We start from the raw sequence: 24,803 nt of genomic DNA, 5'->3' as shown, positions 1-24,803 counted from the left end.
GAGAGAGAGAGAGAGAGACTAATTTGTGTATTGATAAAGGGCTTTTAAAATGTATGTAAATAAATATCATTTGGACTTCTTCTTTCAACCTCCAAGAGATCTCAGGAAGTCTCCTGGAAAAAGAATTGTGGTTGTTCTATCAGAAGGAAGCCTAAATGGGTTTGATGTCATTTTTCTGAAAGGTAGGCTAAATTGTTTTGCATAGAAGGAAAACAATATTACCCTTAGGAAATATAATGGTTTTCCTTCCTTCTGCACAATTCTTGTGTTTCTCCAAGGACCTAATATGACGGATCCATCCATGGGAAACAATAGATAGCAGACTAACCCAGCTCAGTTCCATCAGAGGTGCTGTCATATTATGATTATTCACTCGTCTGTTTGAAAGGAGTGAACATAGGGAGCACAATACATGGCCTTTGGACCAAATCATTTGGGGAATTTGATGTTTGCAGATTCCGAAATGAACTGATTTAATTTATGCTTTCTGGGTTAATGTGTGGATTGGAGCTTCCTTCTTTGGGTTAGATCCAGACTTAGCCTTTCCTAGAGTGACTAATTCTCATTGATTTTAATGGGTCTACTCTAAGAATGACTAAGGCTGTGTTCGGAAGACAAGCCAAAGGCAGGGGCGGAACCAAGGATAATCTTAAAAATATTTTTTGTATGGAAAAAGATTTATTGAACAAAAAACGTCCTTCCTCAGGGCAATCTGAAAACAAAACAAAAAAATATTATGTAACAAAATATTTACAATAAAAAAATGAATACACTTTCCAGGCAGCTATGCCTTGAGATAAGTATTATCATGGTAAAAAAACAGTTTAAAACGATAAGTATGAAGAGAATACATATTAGAAACAAAAAGCTGAGATACATAATTATTCAGACTATAAACGTAACTATACAAAGTATAACAAACAAAGAAGAATCATCTATGTTTCACAAATAAAAGTCAAATACTCAAATGGTTCTTACAGTTGTCTGCTCAAAAAACAATGGAATCATCAGCTTGATGGGTACAGAGAGATGTTAAATATATAGAAGAGAGACCTTAATAACTAAGTAAGAACAGCTGTTTATTATAACATTGCTGATAGTTCCAAGGATTCATTGAGGCCAGTGGGGCTGATCATATTTAGCCTAATCATCCATCTAATACAGTGGTTCTCAACCTGGGGCGCTCCAGATGTGTTGGACTGCATCTCCCAGAATGCCCCAGCCAGGCTGGGGCATTCTGGGAGTTGTAGTCCAACACATCTGGAGCGCCCGAGGTTGAGAACCACTGATCTAATAGGATCCTATCAGATTTCTTCTTTATTGTTTCTATAACCCAGAAGGATAGGTCTTTTAATTTGTGTGATTTCTCTTTCCAATGATGAACAAGTGGTGCTCCTTCTATTCCACGTTTGATGTTGCTAATATGCTCACCTATCCTGCTTTTTACACTTCTTGTAGTTTTGCCAATGTATAACTTTTTACAGGGAGAAATTATGCCATATACCACAAATGCGGTATTGCACGTGCTGAAGTCTTTCAAAACACATTCTCTAAATTTGGATCCCACCCCAATATCTACAAGCTTTCACACTTCACAAATATTCGGACATAGTTGTCAGTTGGAAAGAGTGTCGAATCATGTGTAGATCCTGAGAGAATATACATCTAGAAATGTTGAGAGACGATACATCTAGAAAGAAATATTTTGAGAATGAACACATTTGTAACGATACAAATTTACACATGTATTTTTGTGTGTGTGACGTTTTTCACCTTAATGCGGAAATGAGATGGCATGGACTTCTAGGTGAACTCATGTGGAAGCGAGATGGACTGGAAATGATTGATCCACCCACTCCTACCCAAGACCCAAAATTGGCAGAATCTCTCAGGCATGTTTCCTGTGTGGCTGCAATGCATACATGGTTAAGAAGTGGTGGAATCGTTCCTTGCAACGTGTGATATGGTCCCGAGCATTTGCCTGCAGTAGCTTAGAGACATCAGTAGCTGCTTAAGTGTTTTGTCTGTCTGACTTTTTAAATTATTAAAGAAAATCTCCAAGCAAATGAAGGAAAATGAAAAATAAATAATGCTCCTCAGAACGTTCTCCACTCATTAATTTAGCCTGTCTTTATTAGCCCTCAAATTAAAGCACAAATCAGTTGAAGTCATTCTAGTGACATTGGTCTAATTTCTTACTTACATATAATTTTTATGCAAGCGTGTTATGGTCTGCATTAGCAGATTTTTATGGTTCGAGCAAGTCTGTGTGAGGTTGACACTTCTGAATATCCAGCTTCTTTAATGTGCACTCAGAGATTTCCCTTCTTCTTCTTCAAGCTAGTATTTCACAGCATGGCCTGTATTCCGGAATGACAGTACCCTGGATATCCAGCCAATTGTGATTTAGCATTGCTTTTTTGGGGTGGGTGGGGAATAAATCTAAAACAAGGTTAGAATTTTATTATCAGCAATCTGCATTGCAGTTTTCTCTCTCTCCTCTTCCACCTCCCCTCAATATTCTCTTCTCTCTGCTTGTATTTGGGGTTCTGGCTGACTGTGTTTTAACAGTGTTAAACCTCTGTTACAACAATATTAATTATAAGAAACTGACCTGTGGATGAAGGATTTGCAATGTATCCAGCTGGGAAGAAGCAACTGACTATGGATTTGTATAGACTAGGGCAAAAAAAATGTTTAAACCTTGTATACTGAGCATCCTGTGCTCAATAGGATGCCATAAAAATTGTTAGTGTGTTGCAAGAAAATGTAAGTAATTGATCTGATGTCTTCTATTACCAGTCCTTTCTCTTCCTACTGGAGACTTGATCCCTCCCCAAAAGCTGCTGTTAGGCTTCTTTTCGTGTTAATGGAAACTTTGCTCCTGGAACTAACAGTACTTTGTGGGGATTTTTGTTAGGACTGGGGCTGGGGGGAAGATTCCATGGTCACAAACTCAATTTCCTCCCTATGGGTGCTTCTAAGGATACTGTAAATGTAATCGCACATTTATCATTTGTTTGGTTCGGTCCTGAAGGTAAGCCTTTTCTGCGGGCCTCCAATTTGAATTCTGAAAAGGAGTGTGCTTTCATGATCAGACATTTGGGGAATGGTGTGAAACTTTGTCATAGTGAGCTTTCCTTAGTCAACATCTAAGGGATCTTCAATCAGGCCAGTCTTCATTCTGAAGAATATCTGACCTGCACTACAATAAAACAGAGGCAAAACATTCTCAAGAACTGTGGAGGAAGGAGATCATGGGCACTGTGGCTTGCAGGCTTTGGGTCATATAAGATAGGGGTGGGTAGCAAATAGATTTCCAGGTGTTTTGGACTTCAGCTTCCTGCCAACTTCTTGTTGGCAGGAGCTTCTGGGAGTTGGACATCTACCTTCTGCCAGCCCCTTATATAAGGCTTGCATATACCTTGTCCTCATGGATTTCTCATAGTAAGAAGTAATGATTTCTTTAGTCTTGAACCTTTTTATTTAGACTTCTTCCATGGAGAAGCGCAGAGTAGATTAAGTTGGCACTCCTTATCAGTCTCCTATCCAAATGCCAAACTGGGTGAAACCTACTTAGCTTTTGCAGCATAACATCACATGCTGTCCAACGATTTTCTGTTTAAAACGTATCAGTAGTCTTGAGTATAGAGCCTTGAATAGGTGTGACCTATCAATTAAGTAGGCTAATCAAGTATTTTGATAAATCTGCCACTAGCCCTTGTCTTTCTTCCAACCCCCTTCTCTCCCACCACACCCTGCTACTCCTTACAATTAGAATTACACTTTGACTCTGTTTGGATCATTGCTATATAGACTTATCTATAGGCCTTAGACATTTACCACTAGAGATGGAGTCAAACTGTAGAGATCATAGAACTGAAGCAAAGATTGCAGCCAGGAAATAAAGATTAATAAAGTTTGTGAAACAGTATAGTTATTATAAAAATAAAATAAAATTAGCAATGCCTTTTTTTTTTTACAGTACACTGGGCTTAATGAAAATGTCAGGATGCAATTTTCCTCAACGTATCCTCCTTATTCTTTGGACACATAACAGAAATGGGAAATTTTAGGCCTGGAGATTTATCCCTTCTCTGGGAGTAAGGTACTTCCCCCTGCAAATCATCTCACTAATTTAACAATCTCCAAATTTAGAAAAGTCTTTACATTAAATTGAGCTGATGTTTTACTATCAATGCTTTTAGAGGCAAGATATCGAAAGGTTCTGTACCATGAATGTACATGCCCCTGTGATGGAGGGCAAGTGGGAACTGTTGTGCATGTTGTATTATATTCTTTTTATTGAGAAATTCGATGTGTTTTTATTACAACTATTTTACAGGCAGGTCAAATGAATTTTATCTTTTTTGTTCTTCTTTCCAATCAGGATTCCGATTAGAAAAGTGGGGCAGGTTTTGTGCACCTGCTAGTGCCTGTTGCAATCTTTTAGTAAAATATAACTATTTCAACTGACTAACACTCTGGGGTCATGTTAGTCTTTTTGAGTGTCTGTAGAGTTATCTACCAATTAATAATTCCAGTTAATAAGTGGTGGTGTTGCTTAAATGTTTGACAAGACAATGCTGTGGGACTTGGTTGCTTTGTATGTACAGTACACGTTACTTTAACAATGCTGGAAAATGTGTTGAAAATATCTGTAGTTGAGCCTATAATTGTGAGAATTGGTGACAAAGCAATAAAAATGACGCAAGAATCGACGCATAATGCTTCATCCCATTTTATACACCTCTTGTTAGTGCTTCAACCATTATGAGAATTGTAGCTGGGCTAATAAAACAAGGCAAGATTACAAAGGAAATGTTTGAGGTCTTGGACAAATTAGCATGTGTGTCTTTTCGCTGCTTTGTTTTGAATGAACCCCTCCTCTGTTTTCTCCTTGGGAATAAAAGAACACCAAGAGAACTAGCTGTTTATGACATTTGTTCATGCTGAAATCAGTGACTAGTTCCCTGCCATAAAGGAAAGAATTCTGGCCAGTTCATCTCCGAAATTGTAAAACTTGATCCCTCAATATTACAGACTACAGTGGAAGAGAATTGTTATCAGTGGAAGAAGACAAATTACCAGCCTTTTGTTTGGAAAAATCCAGGAAAATGTTTTTGCTTTTAGTGCTAAATCCAGCTGGATTGTAACTAAAAGTCATATTTACATGGAGAACATTTACTCTTTTCTCATTTCAGTAAATGCCCCTGTAATATTTGATGGGAGGAATAAATTGTATTTGTGGAGATGCAATGATGAAGAATATCCCTGTTATCTTTTTACGTGTCCAATTTCCCAAAACCATGCTGAATAAAATTTTAACCTCTTATGGGATGGGAACATGGATCAAAGTGTCAAAAAATTGGCCTCTCATTTGCAAATGATAAGGATATAATAGAAAAAGCACCTACCTCTGATTTAGCATTGAATCACTTATATTAAAAGGAATTTCTTATGTGATACATAAAACAATGCAATATAAACTATACTAAATATTATATTGAATTACTGTATATTGAAGACAAGACTGTGGATGTGAAAAACTTGTTGGAACAAGTACATTTTGAGTAGGCATTTGGAGTAGGTGGTAAAAACCCATAAGACTTGGTGCGTGTCCAACTCTAATGCTAAAGGTCTTATTGTGAGCCATCGTGGATCAGACCTCTGAAATCTTAAGCATCACTTGGACACCAATATAACTCTATGGACGATTTAGTTTTTTTGGCATGTTTATATAATTGTGGTGATTTTTCTGAGGTACGATTCCTGAGTGAATAATATTTTCTTTTGTAATATTTGTATCTTGTATTTGTTTTAATTGATTGCTATTATATTATGACCTATGGTCTGAAGAACACACCACACTTAACATTTCTAAGGTGTAAACCTAAGATGTTTTTAAAATGTGCACCTAGAATATTTGAAGCATGGATACATCACACAGCTCTTCATTTTTATATTTACTACAAAAATCAAAATAAAAAAAAATCAAACTGATTCTGACAAGTCCCGTCCCCCGCACCCATAAGCATGTACATAATCCTGTTATACTCTTTAGGAGGTTACAGCTCCCCAAGTATTATGGGTGAAATGGCCCTAGTACTTTGAAATTGTATTTTTATACAAGCTCTTGTTTTGGTTTGTTTAGCCCCAAATATCCTTTATTTTGCACCCAACCCCTTCAGTCCTCAAGAAAACAAACACCCCCAAACTTCCACAAAGTTTTACCTGATAACCATAAATGTATTTAGAACATATTTGCCTATGATGATCCATTTCCTTGCCTCCATAGGTAGTTTTTTTTTTTTAAAAACAAGCCATTTCCAAGCAATAGTTATTTCCTTTTTAAATGCCACTGCAGATCTGTCCAATATTTCTTCTCGGTAAACCTGGTCTATTTGGTCCATCAAGCCAAGTGAATGCAGGTCTTGCTTCTTCTCCTCTTTTCATGCGTTGTCTGTGCCAACCCACAAGTTCTTCTTTGCCAGAGCTCGAGGCTTCTGGGCAGAAAGCTGAAAGACTCAGCTGGACTTCTGGCACAATGTGTTCAATTGTGATCTGAAGGCTGATCATTTAGTAAATTATTCTGGACTTATTGAGGAATATGTATAAGAAGCGGAGCAAATGAGTGGCTGAGTTTTGTATGCCCCTCTCCCTGAGAAGGCTTTAGTTAAATCCTGGAATTGGAATTTGTAACTACGTTCTTTTTCTGACTCTTCTGCTGTCATCCTTTTGTGTTCTTTTTTTGACAAGAGTCTTGTAATTCATTCACCCTTTTGAGGCAGTATCATTCTGGATGATATAATGGCAGCAGTGGCACAAAAAGGGCATTGTAAATGGGGCGGACCCTTTACACTTGTTTAGATAGCTGATAAATAAAAGGTCAGGTTTAGATTTAGTAGGTCACTTGCTTCTTACGAGTAGAAGCCAATGATGTTTACTCACCCAATTGCTTCTCCTTCCGAAAAGCGCTTTGAAAGGACTTTGTGAATGAACAAGCATGATGTCTATTGAGCAAGACTCCTTTTTATATAGTGGATATTTACACCGGAAAAGAAATAGTAACATGTGTTGGAGATTCCTGATGAAAACACAGTTTAGGAAACCCCAGCTGATCTGAAAATCCAAGTCAAATTTGGAACCCTTGCTTCTAAATGTAGTGTTTTAATAGGGAGGTCCAATGAATTGTGTGTAGGGGTGGGTGAAGGCAGTGAAGAACAGCAAGCATAAAATACTGATTAAAAACATAGTATACATTGTTAAAAAAACATCCTAAAACCATTCTAAAAGCATCCTAAAATTCCACTGGATAGCCTGCCGGAAAAGATCAGTCTTGATAGCTTTCTTGAATGCTAAAAGACTGTCAAGCTGATGAGTCTCGTCTGGCAGGCCATTCCACAGTCTGGGAGCAGCAGAAGAGAAGGTCCTCTGGGTAATATTTGTCAGTCTAACTTTGACTGACTGAAGTCCTCTTCCTAGAGGGCCTGAGTGTGCGGGGCGGATTGTATGGGAGAAGGTGATCCCGCAGGTAGCCTGGACCCAAACCATGTAGGGCTTTAAAGATGATAACCAACACTTTATATTTCGCCCGGAATTTAGCCTGTAATCAGCACAAAATGTATTTTGTTTAAATTGGTGTAGGCAACTTCAGGAGGGCAGGGCATCTTTTCCATGGACCGGCTGGTGGGTCACCTCTCCCCCATATGGGTGCCATAAATGGGGAAATGGCAACTAGAGCTGCTACAGAGTGCCAAAACGGTAAAAGCTAGCTTGCAAACAAGGTAATTTTGACCCTTTTGGTGCTTTGTTGCAATTTCTTTTTCTAAAAAACTTTTTTGGGGGGCTTCTGAATTTGGGGTGGTGGTTTGCTCATTGCCCATGTGCCACATATTGCATATGGGCAATGGGCAAACCAGATTACCTCTTAATCTGTTCTACCCAAGTGATTATAATGTCAGACCTTTATGTTTGAGAAGCAGTGGACATGTCTTGAATCGTGAGGGTGGGGGTTCTGTCTTAGAAAGAATGTAAAAATGGATCAAAACTAGCTTTTAATAATACTGTGTACATACAATGTCTCCGTTAATCAGAGTATCTTGAAAAGCTTTGCAAATATTTAACTGAGGCTGATTGCTCCAGTGGAATGTATGATGTTTTTAACTGTTAGGAAGAGAGTAGAATAGATTTAAAGGCCTCCCACTAATGGAGTGAGAGAATTTTCTGTGGATTTTAACACACATCAGGTGCTGTAAAAGTGTCTGATGAACTTATGAATGTGTATGCGTAACAGGACATGCTAGTAGCTAGAGTAGTGGAGCTGCCATTGGTGTATGGAATCTGGTGTCAATCTTTGAGGCAGCTTTTTTTGCAATTAGATATGTATATGGGGTTCTACAATTCTTGCTTGGTGTCCACGGCCAGCCATAATGTGCTGTTGTCATCATCTCCACTACATGGGGGTCACAGGTACAGCCTTCTTGCTGCTGAGTGTTTCTGAAATCTGGGTAAAGTCAGGGATAAATCCCTGTCCTTCTCCTGAGATCAAGCTGCCCTGTCTGGACCATGAGCACAAGAAAGGACCATGAGCACAAGACCTAGGTGTCCTTGTGGCTTTATTAGGTAGAGGCTGGAGTTTCAGGACCTTGGATAACTCCAGGCAGATGGCTTGGAGGTTCCAAGGCTCTGGAACTCCCTTCACAGGGAGACTGTACTGGCTCCCTCCTTGCTGTACTTTCAGAGGCAGGCAAAAACGTCTGTGTCCCAGCAGGTCTTTGGGAATAGTCTGGACCTTTGTTAATACACTGGTTGTTGTTTTTTTAATTTAATACTGCTTTTTAATCTTTTAAATCTTTTAGTACTATAGATGGTTTAATTGTATTTTTAACTTTTTTGTTTGTGTGTGTGTGTGTGTGTGTGTTTTTGTGTTCTAATGGCATATGTATTGGTAAAATGGCAGTATATAATAATAATGATGATGATGATGATGATGATGATGATGATAAGGCAGAGTTTTCCAACCTGGGACCCTCCAGATGTTTTGGGACTTTTTGCTCAAGTCTTCACGGCAAACCCTCCCCAATCCATAGGTTCCATTAAAGTCCCAGAGCTTAAGGTGCATTTAAATAGAAGTTTTTAATTTAAGATTTAGCCTAGTTACATCATTAGCTTTGAGGCCCTTCAATAAGTACTGAGTCTTTTGTTCTCACCCCTTTTTGCAGACACTATGCAGTAATCAGGGAATGAATTTCTTCAGATTCTATGCCTAAAAGGATGGGACTCTTCCCTTAAGGATCCATCCCCTTTACTCAAACCATAAGCAACTAAAACCTTCTCCTGGAGCTCACCCTGATGTTTCTCTTCTAGACGGGGTCTCCATCATCAACCACCTTTTCCCTTGGCTATGGAGGCTCTCCTAGCAGGCTGTCTTCCTTTTATTTGGATTGCTTGTTCCTCCACCGAAGGCTCCTCCAGACTAGGGTCCTACAAAGCCCTGACGTCCCTTCCCCTGGTTAGAGTTAAATGTAGGGGAAGTGGCTTGCCACCAGGCAAATGAACCTCTTTCCCTGTCCTTTCTTCTTGGCTTCTCTCCATGCTTTCACTCCCCTCCTTCACTGTCTTGTCCAAGTTCTACAATCACCTCATCTCTGTCTTTTCCTGTTTTTCCCTCTCGCTCTCTATGTCGCCTCCTCCTTTCACTCCCCCCTCCCCACTGGCAGCCACTCTGGTTCTCTCCCTTTTATCTTTGTATTCAGTGTCCACTTGCCACTCCTGGCCATCTCTCCCCTCCCAGCTGTAACTCATCAAACCAGCAAGAATGGACCATGGAGGAAGGAGGGCCATCTGGCTTATCAGATTGGCCCATTGCCATCTGAGACTGCTTGAACTGGGCTGATTTCATTGCTGCGGGAACCTGGGAAGAGGCAGCAAGCCCTGGCAGATCATGGCAGACCACAGCTCCTATCATCTCCAGCAGCACACCCAAATGGGCTGCTGCCTGGGGAATAATGGGAGTTGTAGTCCAAACTGTCTGGGGACACCAGGTTGGGGGAAGCTGCCATAAGTGCTGGATATCAAGTGAGGTCTTTTATCATTCTCGGGCCAAACTGACACTGGCAAGATCAACGCTACTGCTTTAAAATGTTTTATAACGGTAGTGACAACTGTTGGGGCCCAGGACACGCTTCACATACAGTTTTGAAACCATTTTCAACGTGTTATATGCTGCTTGGTGTAGATCTGGCCACTCTCAGGCTTTGGCTCCTTCCTGAGCAGGAGTTTTCCTCTGAACTAGAGCTTAGAGCTCCTTGCCTCTCCATAAGCTTCACCTTGTGTGCTGGTGAGTAGGTACTAATGTATGATCCTCCTGATGTAAAGGGGGGGTAGCTCCTCAGTGGAAGCTGTCTCCAGGTGTCCCAGCTCAAATGGGTCCTCATTGACAGGTTTATAGTTCAGTCTCAGTGTCGGAGAAGTTGACCAGCCAGAAGGGGATTCCTTATTTCTACGGCTTGTTAATCATGAAGCTTGAATCCTACAGCAGCAATGTTATGGTATTGTCACATGTTGTTCCAGGTAAATGAATGGCTTTTGGTGGGCAAAAGGATACAGGCTATCATCCAGAAACCCCTGGATGGAGCCATGTACACTCCATTACATGTGAATACCTGTATGAGTGTACTGATGACAACTCTGTGTACAGTGCATTTCAATGGTAAACATGTTGAACTTCACATGTGAATAGCTCTGCAAGACAGACTCTACATGTGTTGTACATAACGTGTGAACATCTCATATGGCCAAAGTTCTAGATACAGAACAGTATCTAAATCAACACTATATGATGTTCTGCTAGCATTAGCAACCTCCAGTGCAACACCAATAGCATTAACTGGTGTTACGAGTTCTCCAGTGAAATGTGTTGCACCACCTTACACTATTGATATTGCACTTGAGGTCTCTTTTGCAAGCGCAACCTAATTTGCATTACTGCTAGTGTTGAATTGGATACTGCTCATACAATGGGTTGGGTCCAGGCCTGGTCATACTCAGAGTAAAACCACTGAAATCAATGGGACTTAAGTTGCTCAAGACTAACTTAAGTCCCATTGATTTTCAATGGGTCTGCTCTAAGTATGACTAAATCTGGATCCAACTCCTCCTCCAAAGCAGGAATCCTTTATGGGATGTGTTTTCTTTTTAAAATCTGTACAATTTATTTAAGTGCAAAAATATGTGGAAGGGTGCCCTATATTGTGTTTCTCAACGCATCTTGGGCAGGGAGAGTTAGGAGAGGCCAAGGTTGACCATCATAATTACCTGTAAAGGCAATCTAACATGTAAAAATCAGCATATGTGGCACTCGGTTACCTTCAGCTACTGCAATTGGGAATATATCACAGCGGAGCACCTGTCTGAACAAGCTTGGTATTTGCCACATTGATCTAATAGAACTTCCCTAATCCGAAGAGAGAAGAAAATATAGCACCTTCCAAAGCACCTCTGAAACATTAATCAATAACTGGGATGTAAGACCTTGGCAGTGGGACAGGCAGAGGCTTAAAATCCAGGCTGCATGGACCCAACCAACAGAATCAATTTTTATTAGGGACAGAATATAGAGTTTGTTCAGAGCTGTCCATCTAAAACCTCTTTGACCAAAAATGTGCGTAATGGATTACTGGAATTCTGGGTGACTTTAACAAATGCCCTCCTTCAAATGCTCAATCAACAGCACTTAAACAGTATTGCCTAAGAATAATTTGGAGCAAGCCGCATAGACTTTCAGCAGCACTGGGTGCATGCGAGCACATGGGTGTACAAACATAGTGAACCTTCTGAGAGGGAGGGGAAAAAATTAAAGCAGGTTTTTAATTATTAATCTGCTTGCCGTCTCAGAGACTCCCTTCTAAAGCACTGTTCATTTTTCCGCAGATGGGAAAGCTTTCATTTCTTGTCAGGGAGTTGCTTTCAGAAAACATCCACATGGTTCTTGCACACCGTACCTGGCTTTTTCAGAGCCGGTGTTCTTAAAATTTTGCTTCCTGCAGAAAATATACCCAAGGGTTCCTCCGTGTGGAAGTTCATTAAGGGGTTCCTCAGAGCATCATCAGAACAGCATTTTATAGCACACTCGTTACTGGGGACTCACGGATTTTCACAGGTCTCTGTCATGACGCCGTCCACCTCCTGCGTGCCTCCTGCTGGTTTCCTGCTCCTTCTGCCATTTTTTTCAGAGTAAAATAGTCCAAACAAAATGCGACTCTTTTGAGTTATAACAAAATTGGTCGCCATTTCCTGCTGTGTGCAGAGACGTTTCATTATAAAATGCCCACTAGAGGGCGCTGTTCCACTACACTGAAAGGGCCACATGGTTGCAGCTCGTTTCCCCTTTCTCTCCTGTGTGATTCTTCTCATCCCGATGGTGGAAGAACAGCAGTGATGGTAAGGAAACACGATTCCCCCGCCCCCCATCTGATGATGAGCATCAGAAATGGAGCACAGGGTTAGCTTGCCTAACCACAGCCAATATTCCCCACATAATGTGCAGTAGGCAGGGTTGGGTGTGTTCTAAGGCATGGTCTTAGTTCACATGGGGTAACAGGAAGGCCTAATAGTAATTGTGTGCCCTAGAACATGTTTCAAAAACTGCGATATGTGGCTGAGGTACAGTCAGATATGCCCATGTAGAAAGATTAAAAAATACTGTTCTAGAGTAGTTCCTGTACTCCTGAAACTTTGATGATTGTGTTCAGCATAGTGGGGGCACCTTATTTCTGGACATAACCTATCCTCTACTGTACTCACTGAGAGCTTCTCTACACATCAGGAAAATTCTGCAGCCTTTTGTCCTTTGCAATCTTTCCACCTTTATGATGCGCTCTTTTACTCGTGCCCATGTGATTTTGAATGGAAAACTTCCCTTTTCGGAAAGACTCCGTTGTGTTTAGTGAGACATAACCATCTAGTGGTGGAATTATAGTGCAATGGCGACTTTGCGCACTGGGGAGATTCCGCGATATCCCAGCAATAACTTCAAATACCACATTATCTCCGATCTTTTTAAAAGTGAGATAATCAGGGGATAGCATGGGAGACATCCTGGACATTGACAACATTGTATAATGGACCTGCAAATTTCTGTGAGTGCCTAATCACGTGTGTGCAATAGATCACTCATTTAGAGAAGCTCTCAGCTATCCAGCCACCAAAGGGGTGTTTGATCCAGTCCTGCCCCTTGCCCAGCCCCAGCATGCCCTAAAGTATAATTGGGACCTCCAAAGTGTATATCCACCACCACTGGCAGAGTTCCTATCTGGTAGCAGAGGGGGAACCTCCGACCCAAACTAAACCATCTTGGATAGCTGCCCAAGGGCGTTAGGATTGCTGTGCCCATAGCTAATATTGAAAGTTTTGAAAAATGTCACATGTGAAGCGATCCACCGCGTGCGCAGAATTAAAACAAGACTGTGTATTGGAGCAAACAAGGGAGAAGGGAAAAGCTTTATTTGGTTGCTCTTATGATCTGTTCCTTCTGCATAACTGATGGTGGCAGAGAAAGAGTAGCTTTGGCGCTTGGGTTTCCCCCTTGCATTGCTCACTCTAATGACCTGCTAGACAGAGACTGATTTAATCAACACACAGTGATTGTGAATCAGGGTGTTGAGGCACAAACAAATGCGTCTTAGTAAATTGCTCAGGGAGGCTAGCTACTTTACTCTTTTCCCTTTTCACTCAAATAGATGGCCGTTTAAGGAGTGGCCTCCATCTATATCTATATCTATAGATCTCTATCTATCTCCCTTTAATCAAAATGTCACTAAAGCCTCTGCTCTTTTACACTTCATTGGAAACCAGTCCTCTTATTTATTTAAGCCGTCACACTCTGGTTCCAGCCGTCGTTAACCCTGGCAAGCAAAGATGGATGGGCCAGTGACAAAAGGCGTGTGCCAGAGCCCCGCGATGGCTCACGCCCGCGTGATGTCTTGATCTGCTTGTAACATCTCCCTAGGGAACCGTCGGGCAATTAAGTCCACCCATTACAGGCACAGCTCCTCTCTGTAAGCTCTCTGGTGATAGGGAGGATGGGTAATTCCTTGTAATGACTGCTACATCTGTTCAATTATATTTCTTTGCATTGATGCTTAATTAGAGGACAAGTCTGGGCTGGGGGAGGGGGTGGCTCTCGCATAAATGTCAGGCAAGTCTTCCTTAATAGCCTGTCTGTTGTAACAAACATTGACTAGGCAGGCAGGCATTTTGCCCTTCTGACCTCAGAGCCCCAAAAAGGGAAGGGAGGAGTTTGTTGGTTTTTTGTGTTTCAGAGGAGGGGGCAGGGAGTGGGGAGGGGGGGAAGTGACTTGAAACCTGATTTATATCTAATGCCACCTTTTGTTTGGCTTCAGCACGAAATGACCCTCAATGACCCTGAGCCCTTTCTGTTTGCTCAGAAAGGAGTTAGGTGGCTAAGCTTTCAAGCACATGGCAGTAAGTCTTGTTACACTGGTGCCTTGAAATATCTGTAACGCTGATATCTGGAGCACTAGCTCCGCTGTGGCAGTAAACAGAGGTATCCATCAGGTCTCTTGGGTTAGTAGCGCTGTTGAGTAGGATGACCTGGAACCCGGGAAACAATGGGCCTGTTCACACCTCACAGCAGCAATTGTGGGTAATTAACCCATGATTTGATGGGATGCATACCACTTCCAGTTTGCATACGCAAGCTATGAATTGTGGTTGGCATGTTGTCCAATCACTGACACTTTGGGTTGTTTATGGATTAAACAACCCAGAGTTAACTTAACAAGAAATTGCAGGTTAATTCTGGGTTGTTAAACCCATAAACAACCCAGAGTGTCTGGGATTGGGTGTCATGCTAGCAAGCTATGAATGTGGTGTGTGAAAGTTGTTTAACAAAACTGGAAGTGGCTTGCATTGTGATGTGCTTTCCAGGAAATTGTTGTTTAATTAATTAAGTCATGATTTGCCACCATGATGTGTGAACTGGGTCAATATTTGGGATCCAGAAAATCCTGCATTCTTCCCACACATGCCCATTAACAAAAACAGTTTACATTTTAAATAGTGCAACATTTGAACATGTCCTACACTCCAACTGTCCCTATTTTTTTTTTATGATTATCTGCAACTAATCATTATCACGATTTTATCTTTATTTTGCCTTTTAGGAAGATTTAGGGAAGCTCTTTAAAAAATCCCTTACATTTTTTGACTGCCTGTACAGACAATAAATGTTGCTGAATGTGCACGTTCTACGCAGCCTATAATAAATACGACCAACATTTGCTTTAACAAACAATTCTTGGGATAGAATTGCACCAAATTCTGAGATCCTGGCGCACCGGCTGAAAAAAGTAGGATAGGCAGTTCCAGCAGTGCTAAATGATTTCCCAAGAGCCAGGATTGTTCTGCATTCAGTGATACAGGTAACAGCTGCTCTAGTCTGCTAAGCCCAGGTACAAAGGCAGCTGTTCGCGCACAGCAGCTACTGGAAACATTTGAAGGATGGTGATCATGTGGGTGGAGCTGAGGATGCAGTTACTCACCCTGCCGTCATAGGGGAGGCGGAGGACAACAATGGCATGGGGAGTAATCACATGGCCTTGCTGTTGTAGGTAGTGCATGTGGTTTTTCTTCTAACACACTAGGGCATCTGTGCATTACTTTGCTCTGTGTTGGAATAATAATAAGCACACCAACTTTCATATATTAAAGACACAGAGAGATGATGATGATTATTATTATTATTATTATTATTATTATTATTATTATTATTATTATTATTATATTCTACCAGTGATAGTCAGTGGATTAGGAAGTTGCATTTTTTATTGTACAAACCTGCTGCTATCTTGATTTGAATGAAGGAGAGGCTATCCTCAAGAAAGCGATATGTGATTCCCTCCCCCCTCCCCAATGGCGCCACTGCATGTAATAGAGTTGATGTAGACCTCCAATTGTTTCTGGAGCTGGCCCACAATTGGTAGCCACTCAGAATGCCTGTGCAAAAGCCATCAGCGAGGCTGTTCTCAATGCATTCCGCCAGCTTCTCAAATGACTTGTGAGAGCCTGAAATAAAGCCACCTATCATCAATCCTGGATCACTTCATTGTGAATCCAATTGTCGTATCACCTGCACTTATCTTAGGGAATCTATCACTTTCAAAAGCAGAATGACTGACAAGACCTATTACATGAAATGGACCATCACTTGCAAGTCCAGCAGGCTAATGTGTGTTATAGAATACAAACACCCCGGATGCCAAAAGCAGTAGGTTTGGGTGGTTGCAGATTACACATCTACAGACATATTTATATATATTTTCTGAAGGCAGCAGTCGCGACAAAAAACCTTGAGCAACCTGTTGCCAGATATTTCAGATTACATTGCCAGAAACTGTCAGACTTGGAAACATTTCCAATAGGGGAAGAAACCCAGTTCTAAGACTAAAGAAGCAAAAGAAAACTTCTGGATATACACCCTGAATATTCTTACACTGTCCTTAACATGGAGGCTGATTTTTTAAAAACAAAAACAAAACAAACCTGTGCTTTTTATTATATTTTAAACCTTTCCTTTATTTAGGTATACCAATAGCGAGATCACATGCTTTGCTGAGTTATGAGGGCTATGTAGCTAAAACGAGGCTACTGAGGAACAAGGAGGGGAACTCAAAGATTTGGACATGCAGAAAAAAATTAGAGGGGGTGGTGGGAAACCAAGGCCTTAGCTAGACCAGGTTATATCCCGGGGCGAACCCCATCTCTGTGCGTCCAGATGATGCACAGCGGATCCCGGGATCAGGGAGGGTTCATCTCTCCCTTGTCCCGGAAAAGAGCCTCCCCTTTGGGCCCGCTTTTTCTGCGGTCCTGTTTCTGCGGCTTGACCCCACTCCGCGCAATTACTCGCGCAGAGCCGGGAGCCGCGCATGGGGTGCAGCGCTCCTTAGGAGCGCTGCGCCCATCGGGGGTAGGGTGGAGGGAGCGGGGAAATGAATTTAAATTTAAAAAACACTCACCTTTGCACACGACTGTTCGTGCGCTGCCGTCACTTTAAGAAAATAAAAAAATTGTGGTCTAGCTAAGGCCCATGAGGGCAACAAACCTCAAAATAGTCCAGTGAAGTCTGAGTATGCTCAGCAGCAGGGGCTGTGCCAAGGGATGCCAGCAGGCAGGGCTTCGTTCAGATGGGGCGGACACAATGTGTCCAACTCTTGACAGCTGTGTAAGTTTGCTTGAAGGCTTCACTGTATCAGACTAAGAGCAATTCCAACCCAGGTGAAGCCGGATCCTTTTGCTAGTTTAAAATGTCATGACAATCTAGATTATGGGTTATCGTTGAATTGTGGGTTATGTGCAAACCATGCACTATGGTTTAACTATAGGTTGTTAACCACAAACAACCCAGGAAGAGAACCCATGGTTTGTTGATGGGTTTCAAATGCTAGGTTGTTTGTGGTTAGCAGCCCATAGTTTATTTATTTATTTATTTATTTTTATTTATTTATTACATTTTTATACCGCCCAATAGCCGAAGCTCTCTGGGCGGTTCACAAAAATTAAAACCACAGTAAAACATAGTTAAACCATAATGCAGGGCTCACACATAATGACAACCCATGATTCAGTGACCATCATACTTAATCCGTACTCTGGGTTATCGTTATATGTAAACCAAGGAGTTCACAACCCAAAAACAAACCATAGGCTCTCTTTTTGGGTTGTTTGTGGTTAACAAATCACAGTTTGTTAGCATGGCTCAGTTTACATGATTCAACAACCCATGGGTTAAATAAACCAAGTGTAGTGTTTTAATGGAACCAAGTTATTATCCCATACTGGCTGTGACTGAGGTATAAACCAGAAAGTCCCCAGTCCAAATCTTGTTTCTGCAATGGACTTATTAGGTAGCCTTAGGAAAGTCCTCCTTTCTTTTTCTCAGCTTCAGTCTTTTCCCCATCCTCCACATCCAAGTTGAAGATAATCATAGTCACCTACCTTACTTTCTTATGAGGATTACTGAGGTCAGAAATATTTTAAGCACTCAAAACGCCCTTTATTATACTGTTGCAGAATTGAAACTCATACTATTTTTCTAATCTTCCTTTTCTATATAACTGTTTGGGTAAGCAGTAACATCAGCTAGCAACTCTAAACTGATGGCAAGCAAGAAGTCAAAAGATTTTTGTGTATCCATGACTACGTGGCCTTGTATTGAGCAGCAGTGTGCCACCTTTTGATCGCAAATGTTTTATTTATGAACCCTAGAGACAATTATAAAGGAAGAAGTGGAAGCTGTTGAATGCCATCTCTTACACTCCCATGATCAAGGCCCTGTGATGCGCAGCACATAACGATAATAGCTACTGTACTTTTCCTACGCACATGGTTTTATCGGTCTCTAAAAGTATTATGTAAAGTATGCTGGAGTTACCTTGACAACAAAATGCTGTATGTTAAAAACAAGAACCTAAAAGTCCGTTCTTAAAATATTGTATTAATATATACCAAAACCAGAATAGTTTTCAACTAAGCCAAAACTATCCCTATAACCTGAGAGCTCAATTAATGCTCATAGGGGAGAGAACGGGATTTTAGGGTGTCCATATGGAAAGGAGGACTGGGTATCTGTATCTTTAAGAGTTGTACAGAAAAGGGAATTTCAGCAGGTGTCATTTGTATGCATGCAGCACCTGGTGAAATTCCCTCTTCATCACAACAGTTAAAGCTGCTCTAGCTGTACTAGAGTGACCAGATACAAAAGAGGGCAAGACAGAATCCTCTGCACGCGCTCTGCTGACCTTCAGAGGAATGCTCATGAGTCTGAGGAAGGGCTGGCTGTGTTTATGAACACAGTTTGGAGTTCTGAAAGGAAAAGGTATCAGTAAGGCGCTCTGAGCTCAGGCCTGCACATGAGTTTTGGGGGCTCATAATCCTGCTCTCAGAGAAGACGTGAGCATTATAAACCTCCTAATTCTTATGTCTCACCATATGTCTTGTGAACTGGAGTGCTTAGAAGAAAGAAACTGCACCCTGGAAAACTGGTGGTGGTGGGCAAACCCTATCCCCTCACAACAATGACCAGCTTGTACAAACTTGTTCATAAGTAGCTGGCAGGGGCCCCACCATCTTTGGCTGCCTGTAAATGTTTTGCACACCCAGGAGAGTCTTCTTTCATTGTCAGATAATGAAAGATAATGCCTGAACGGGCCCAATGAGTACATTAAAATACCATATAGGTTAGAAAAAGCTAGTAGTAAAAAGGCAAATTGTGCAGCCTAAACAGAATATTTTCCAGGGCCAATCAGAATAGTCATGGGAATAGTTACTTAAATATTCCATGCACCTCTAATTTTTATCCTCATTTGTATAAATCCTCTTTTCTTTAAACCTTTAATCTCTTCTTTACCAGTATCTGATCTGCCATATTTTAATGTCATTATGATTCTTTTTTTCCTTCTTTCTAAGGCTAAAATGTAATGCTTATTAGTTTTGGGGAAAATTCATTTCAGTATAAAATAGTGAGGATGTGAACCTTAGAGGTTAAACACAGCTGATAATACTCTTTCATCCATAAAGTGCCTTAGCAAAATTGTGCATTTATTTCATGAAGTCCGATTAAATGAGATTTATTCTGCCATTGCATTTTGATCAGAGTACTTTGAGAGATTAGTGTTGTGTGACAAATCTACCACACATTAGAATACTGATGGTAACATACTCAATTGTTGGTCCTTTTTCCTTTTACAGTCAGGGCTGGGCCGGGGGGGGGGCAGTGGGGCCAGTTGGCATGGGCCTATGATTTTGAGGGGGGCTACTCCAAGTCCCCCTGGTAGAGGCAAAGGGGGACCCTTTTGGTAAAGATTTGTTCCAAAGTAGCTTGATTTTTCTGTTGTTGATGATGAATTTGCCCAAAGAGAAGCACGTAAAGCATTTCTGAATGTGAAGAAGTGATGTCTTATATGCATCTTGAATAAAAGTGCTTGCCATTACCTTTTTTTAAATAAATCATTCTAGTTCATATGTATTTAGAACTGATTAAAAATACTTAATGAGCAATTTGAAATGGGGCCTACATTTCCCATCTGGCCCGGGCCTATTACCAGCTTTGCCCAGCCCTTTTTACAGTTATCCTTATGAAGGATAACTGTAAAAAGTTATCCTTATGTTCAGAAAAGCAGGGAAATTATGTACGTCTCACCATATGTCTTGTGAACTGGAGTGCAGCCGATAAATAAACATGGAAGCCGTGACAGATGCAGACTGCGATGTTGACACTGTTGTATAGGACTCTCATTTTAATGTCTTGGGCAACTGCTGTTATCCCAGTGGGACCAGTTCATTTGCAGTGTCCTTATGGCCAAAGTCTCGTTTCTCCACTCCTTCCACCAGTACCGTATTTAGTATTCCACTATATTTTGACATTAATCCAAAATAACACTATTATGAAACTGGTACAAGCTAAAATATTGAACATGGCGACACTGTTCAGCTAAGCCTACCCCAGTGAACCCCAGTGCCTGAGGTAGATTTCACTCTCTCTCAGTTGTGTCCCCCATATTGCAGCCTCTATACATTTTGCCATTAAATTGAATGTGAGTCATCAAGAGATCAAGTCTTTCCCTCTTTGCTTATGACTGTGATGAAACCAGGCATTCAAACATATGTTAGGTCTTAAATGGGGAGGTTGAGGACAGGGTGCATTCCCTATATGCCACATCCACTTCAGACCTTCACACACTGAGAATGAAGGTCTGAAGGAGGCTTCTAAGCAAATTCATCTGAAGGTGCTTAGAAGTTTCCCTGCTATTGGAAGCCCTCATTGAGGTCTTCAGGGGTGGGGTTTTCTCAGGACTCATCTATACCAAGCAGATATTCCACTATGAAAGTGGCATGAAAGCGGTATATAAAAGGCAGGAGCCTCACTACTGCTTTATAGTGGTATTGAAGTGCACTGACAACTGTTGGGACCCATGACAAATACCATATACCATTTTCATACCACTTTCATAGTGTTATATCCTGCTTGGTGTAGATGTGTCATGGGCTCCAACAGTTGTCAGTGCACTTCAGTACCACAATAAAACAGTAGTGTAGATGCTGCAGTGCACTTCAATACCACTATAAAGCAGTAGTGTGGCTCCTGCCTTTTATATACCGCTTTCATAGTGGAATATCCTGCTTGGTGTCGATGAGACCTCAGTTTAAGACCTGAAGCTTTTGACTGAAAGCCTGAATAGGGCTCCAGAGAACATAAAAGTTGGATAAGAAGGGAAGTAAAGCGAATACAGGGCATTACATGCTTCAATTCAAATAGAATACAACAACAATACAAGAATACGAATACGAATACAAAAAAAAATCAAACAGCAGAAGTTGGTCTGATTAACTCAATTCATGGTTTTAAAATTTGTATTAAACGCTGGTTTATTTGATGAAGACACAACCAAATTTGGGTTATATTGCTGTTAGGAACTGTTCCATGTTGTAGGACAGCTAAAAATAAAACCGCAACTAAAAGACTAGAAGACCAATTTGGGCCTTATGTTCTGCTTGGTGTGCCAGGAACTTTTTTAAAAATATAAAGAAGAGTAATGAAAGCTCAGATGCTCTGAAACTTTTCTGGATCTCATTAAGCCCAATGCATTTCTAGGGGTCTAAGTAGCAGCAGTAATAACTGGGTTTTAGAGCACAGCAGTAATAGCTCGATTTGAGCATTTGATTAATTTTCTTCATATGAGCAATAAATAACCACTTTTTAAGAGCCTTTAATGAAACACCTCCAGGAAACAATGGCAATCAATGATCCCTAACTTAATTAAGTCCTGTATCTTTTATATGAGATACTTTTCATTTAACTGCTTTATCACAGTCATCTTTGGAATCGCTTAAAATGCAATTTTTCTTATGATGTGTATAGCTCTCTATATTTATGTCAATGTATGATACAAATTATTTTGTATTTGGCATATGTGTCTATTAACTTAATGAGGAAAAATGAAGGGAAAGAATTAAAATAATGGCCTGATATTAATTTCGACAAGGAAGTTTTTCATTTTATTTAATCTATGGCTGTTAATGGAAATTCTCTTTTTATGCGTATTAACTTGACATAGCCCTGATAGTGGGGAGGGGCAAGGATACCAGAAGAACCAAAATGCAGTTGGCTGGTATGTGTGCCTTGTCACTCAAATTGCGAAGGCCAGAGGAAGCTGGCTCACTCCATGGCTGGAGGTTGCACTGTGAATTCTCCTTTTTTATATTATGTCTTTCTTCCTCCACCTGCACCCCAATAGCCAAAACAGGGATGGGCAACTTCCAGGGGGTTGGCAGGCCTCATTGCAACCCACTAACCCACCAGGGCCTGAATTTGCCACTGTTAGCGAATTTGCTACGGCAGTGGCAAAAATCACAGATATTTCACAGGGAAATAAGGCATGGAAGGAGCATGCATCTGGAGAAAAGTCCTATTTAGAGTAGATCCATTGAAATTAATTGAACTACCTTAAATTCTGACTAACTTAAATCCCATTCATTTCAATGGGTCGACTCTAACTAGGGCTTATGCTGGATTTTACCCCAGGCATCCAAGCAGAACCGCACTTCCGGGAGCATGGTTCCCCTTTCAAATGATGCACACACTTCCTGTGTGCCATGTTTCCCTGCACAATTGCGATGTCAAATTTGGCAGTGGCATCAGTGGAAATTAGCGGGGCCCCACAAAAGTGGCCATGGGAAGTGAGGCAGGTGGCTACCAGGAGGGAGGGCCTTCTCTGCTGTGGTACCCCGGCTGTGAAGTGCGCTCCCTAAGGAGGTTCGCCTGGCACCTAAACTATATTCTTTCAGATGTCAGGTGAAGACCTTTTTATTCTCTCCGCATTTTAATAGTCTATAGATTTAATTTTAACTTGGCTGTTTTAAATTTGTATCTTAAATCGGTATTTCTGCACTGCTGCTGCTTTTCTCCTGGTTGTGCTTTTATATTGGATTTTATATCACGTTTTTATACTGTTTGTTTTATACTTTGAATGGTTTTAACATTTGTGAACTGCACAGAGAGCTTTGGCTATTGGGTGGTATAGAAAGTGCAGTAAATAAATAAATAAACAAATGTTGCCCATCCATGATGCAAAATATCACTTCTATGGAGGTTCTTGCTAGAGAAAAAGACATGAAAATTTCGAGGGAAAATTTAAAGTAAATCTCTCTCTCTCTCTCTCTCTCTCTCTCTCTCTCTCTCTGTGTGTGTGTGTGTGTGTGTGTGTGTGTATGTGTGTGTGTGTACATTTTGCATCCCTACTGATCCAGTCTTTCAATTCTCCCTACAATGAAAGAAGTGCATGGTGGGTTTTTTTTAAAAAATAATATTTATTTATTTATTTATTTATTGCATTTACATACCGCCCCATAGCCGAAGCTCTCTGGGCTGTTTACAAAAGTTTAAAACAGTATACATTAAAAACAAACATACAAAGTTTAAAAACATAAAAAGCATCAAAACAACAGTATCCTTTTAAAAACAGCTATTCTGGGGTCCGTTAAAAACAAACAAACTCAGCTCATGTTGTTAAATGCTGTTAAATGCCTGGGAGAAGAGAAAGGTCTTAACCTGGCACCGAAAAGATAACAATGTTGGTGCCAAGCAAACTTCATCAGGAAGATCATTCCATAATTGGGGGGCCACCACACCTGACACCTGTTCCTGTTCTCTTTGGGGTATTATCCTGGAGTGGGTGAGTTGAGCAGAGATGTAGCCCCTAAACCTATTTTCATTATAGTTGTTTTGTTTTCTACCCATGCCTGTGAATCATGTCAATTGTCTGTCCTTTCTCCTATACTTGTCTTTCTGTTGAAGATCTGAACATCTTGTGAACAAAGAACAGTTTGTGTCTGTGTGCAGCCCACATCCTTCCATCACTTCCCAAATTTATTGTTACATTTTACATAATTTTCTAGAAACTTTTGGTTCTCAACCCGAAGGCTATTTTGGGCAGGAGGGGAGAGAAAAAGACAGTTATATTGATAATACAATACAAAGTTGCTTGCTCTTACACTACGACGGACTCTGAGCTCGTTCATCTTCATTTTCAAATAACGGCTCTTCCCCCCCACCCTCTTGAATTAGCGTGGAGCAGGCTATCATTCATTTGAGATTGTTTGTTTGTTACGGGGAAATGGAATCAGCCCATCTCTGTACATGATTTCTGGAGGCATTACTTTTCCTTATTTTAAATGATGACAGCACTTGAGCATTCAGAAGTGATGTAGGTACAGTTAACTCTGAGATAATTACATCTCGCAGAATTTAAAAATGTCAGCCTATTTCTTTTTCTCAATTTATTAAGGTTACATGCATGGAAGACCTCCTGGGAACCTCATGCATATTGCCTTGAGTTCCACAATGGAAAAAAAGAGAGTCAGGATATAAATATTTAATAAATAAAATAAATTAAAAACTTGCTCTTTTTGCAATAGCCAGTGTGGTATAGTGCCTAAAGTGTTGGACTAGGAGTTGGGAGATCCGGGTTCTAGTCCACACTCAGCCATGGAAGCTCACTGGGTGACTTTGGGCCAGTCACAGACTCTCAGCCCAACCTACCTGTACTAATGTTGTTCCCCGCCTCATTCCAAAGGGAGAGGTGGTTTAGAAATAAATAAATAAATAATAATTATTGTTGTTGTTATTATTATTACTATTATTATTATCTCACAGGGTTGTTGTGAGGATAACATGGACAGGAGGAGGATTATGTACGCTGCCTTGGGTTCCTTGGAGGAAAAAG

General features: G+C 40.8%; 1 protein-coding gene across 2 annotated transcripts in view; it reads left to right on the top strand.

Moving 5' to 3' along the window:
• CACNA2D1 (calcium voltage-gated channel auxiliary subunit alpha2delta 1) overlaps positions 1 to 24,803 on the top strand; it is a 488,318-nt gene that overhangs the window by 38,992 nt on the left and 424,523 nt on the right. The gene's annotated exons all lie outside the window — the stretch shown is intronic.

This window comes from Elgaria multicarinata, chromosome 9 (assembly GCF_023053635.1).
Source record: "Elgaria multicarinata webbii isolate HBS135686 ecotype San Diego chromosome 9, rElgMul1.1.pri, whole genome shotgun sequence".
Taxonomy (NCBI): domain Eukaryota; kingdom Metazoa; phylum Chordata; class Lepidosauria; order Squamata; family Anguidae; genus Elgaria; species Elgaria multicarinata.
The sequence above is the reverse complement of the archived record's forward strand: the minus strand, read 5'-3'. Positions and strand labels throughout refer to the sequence as shown.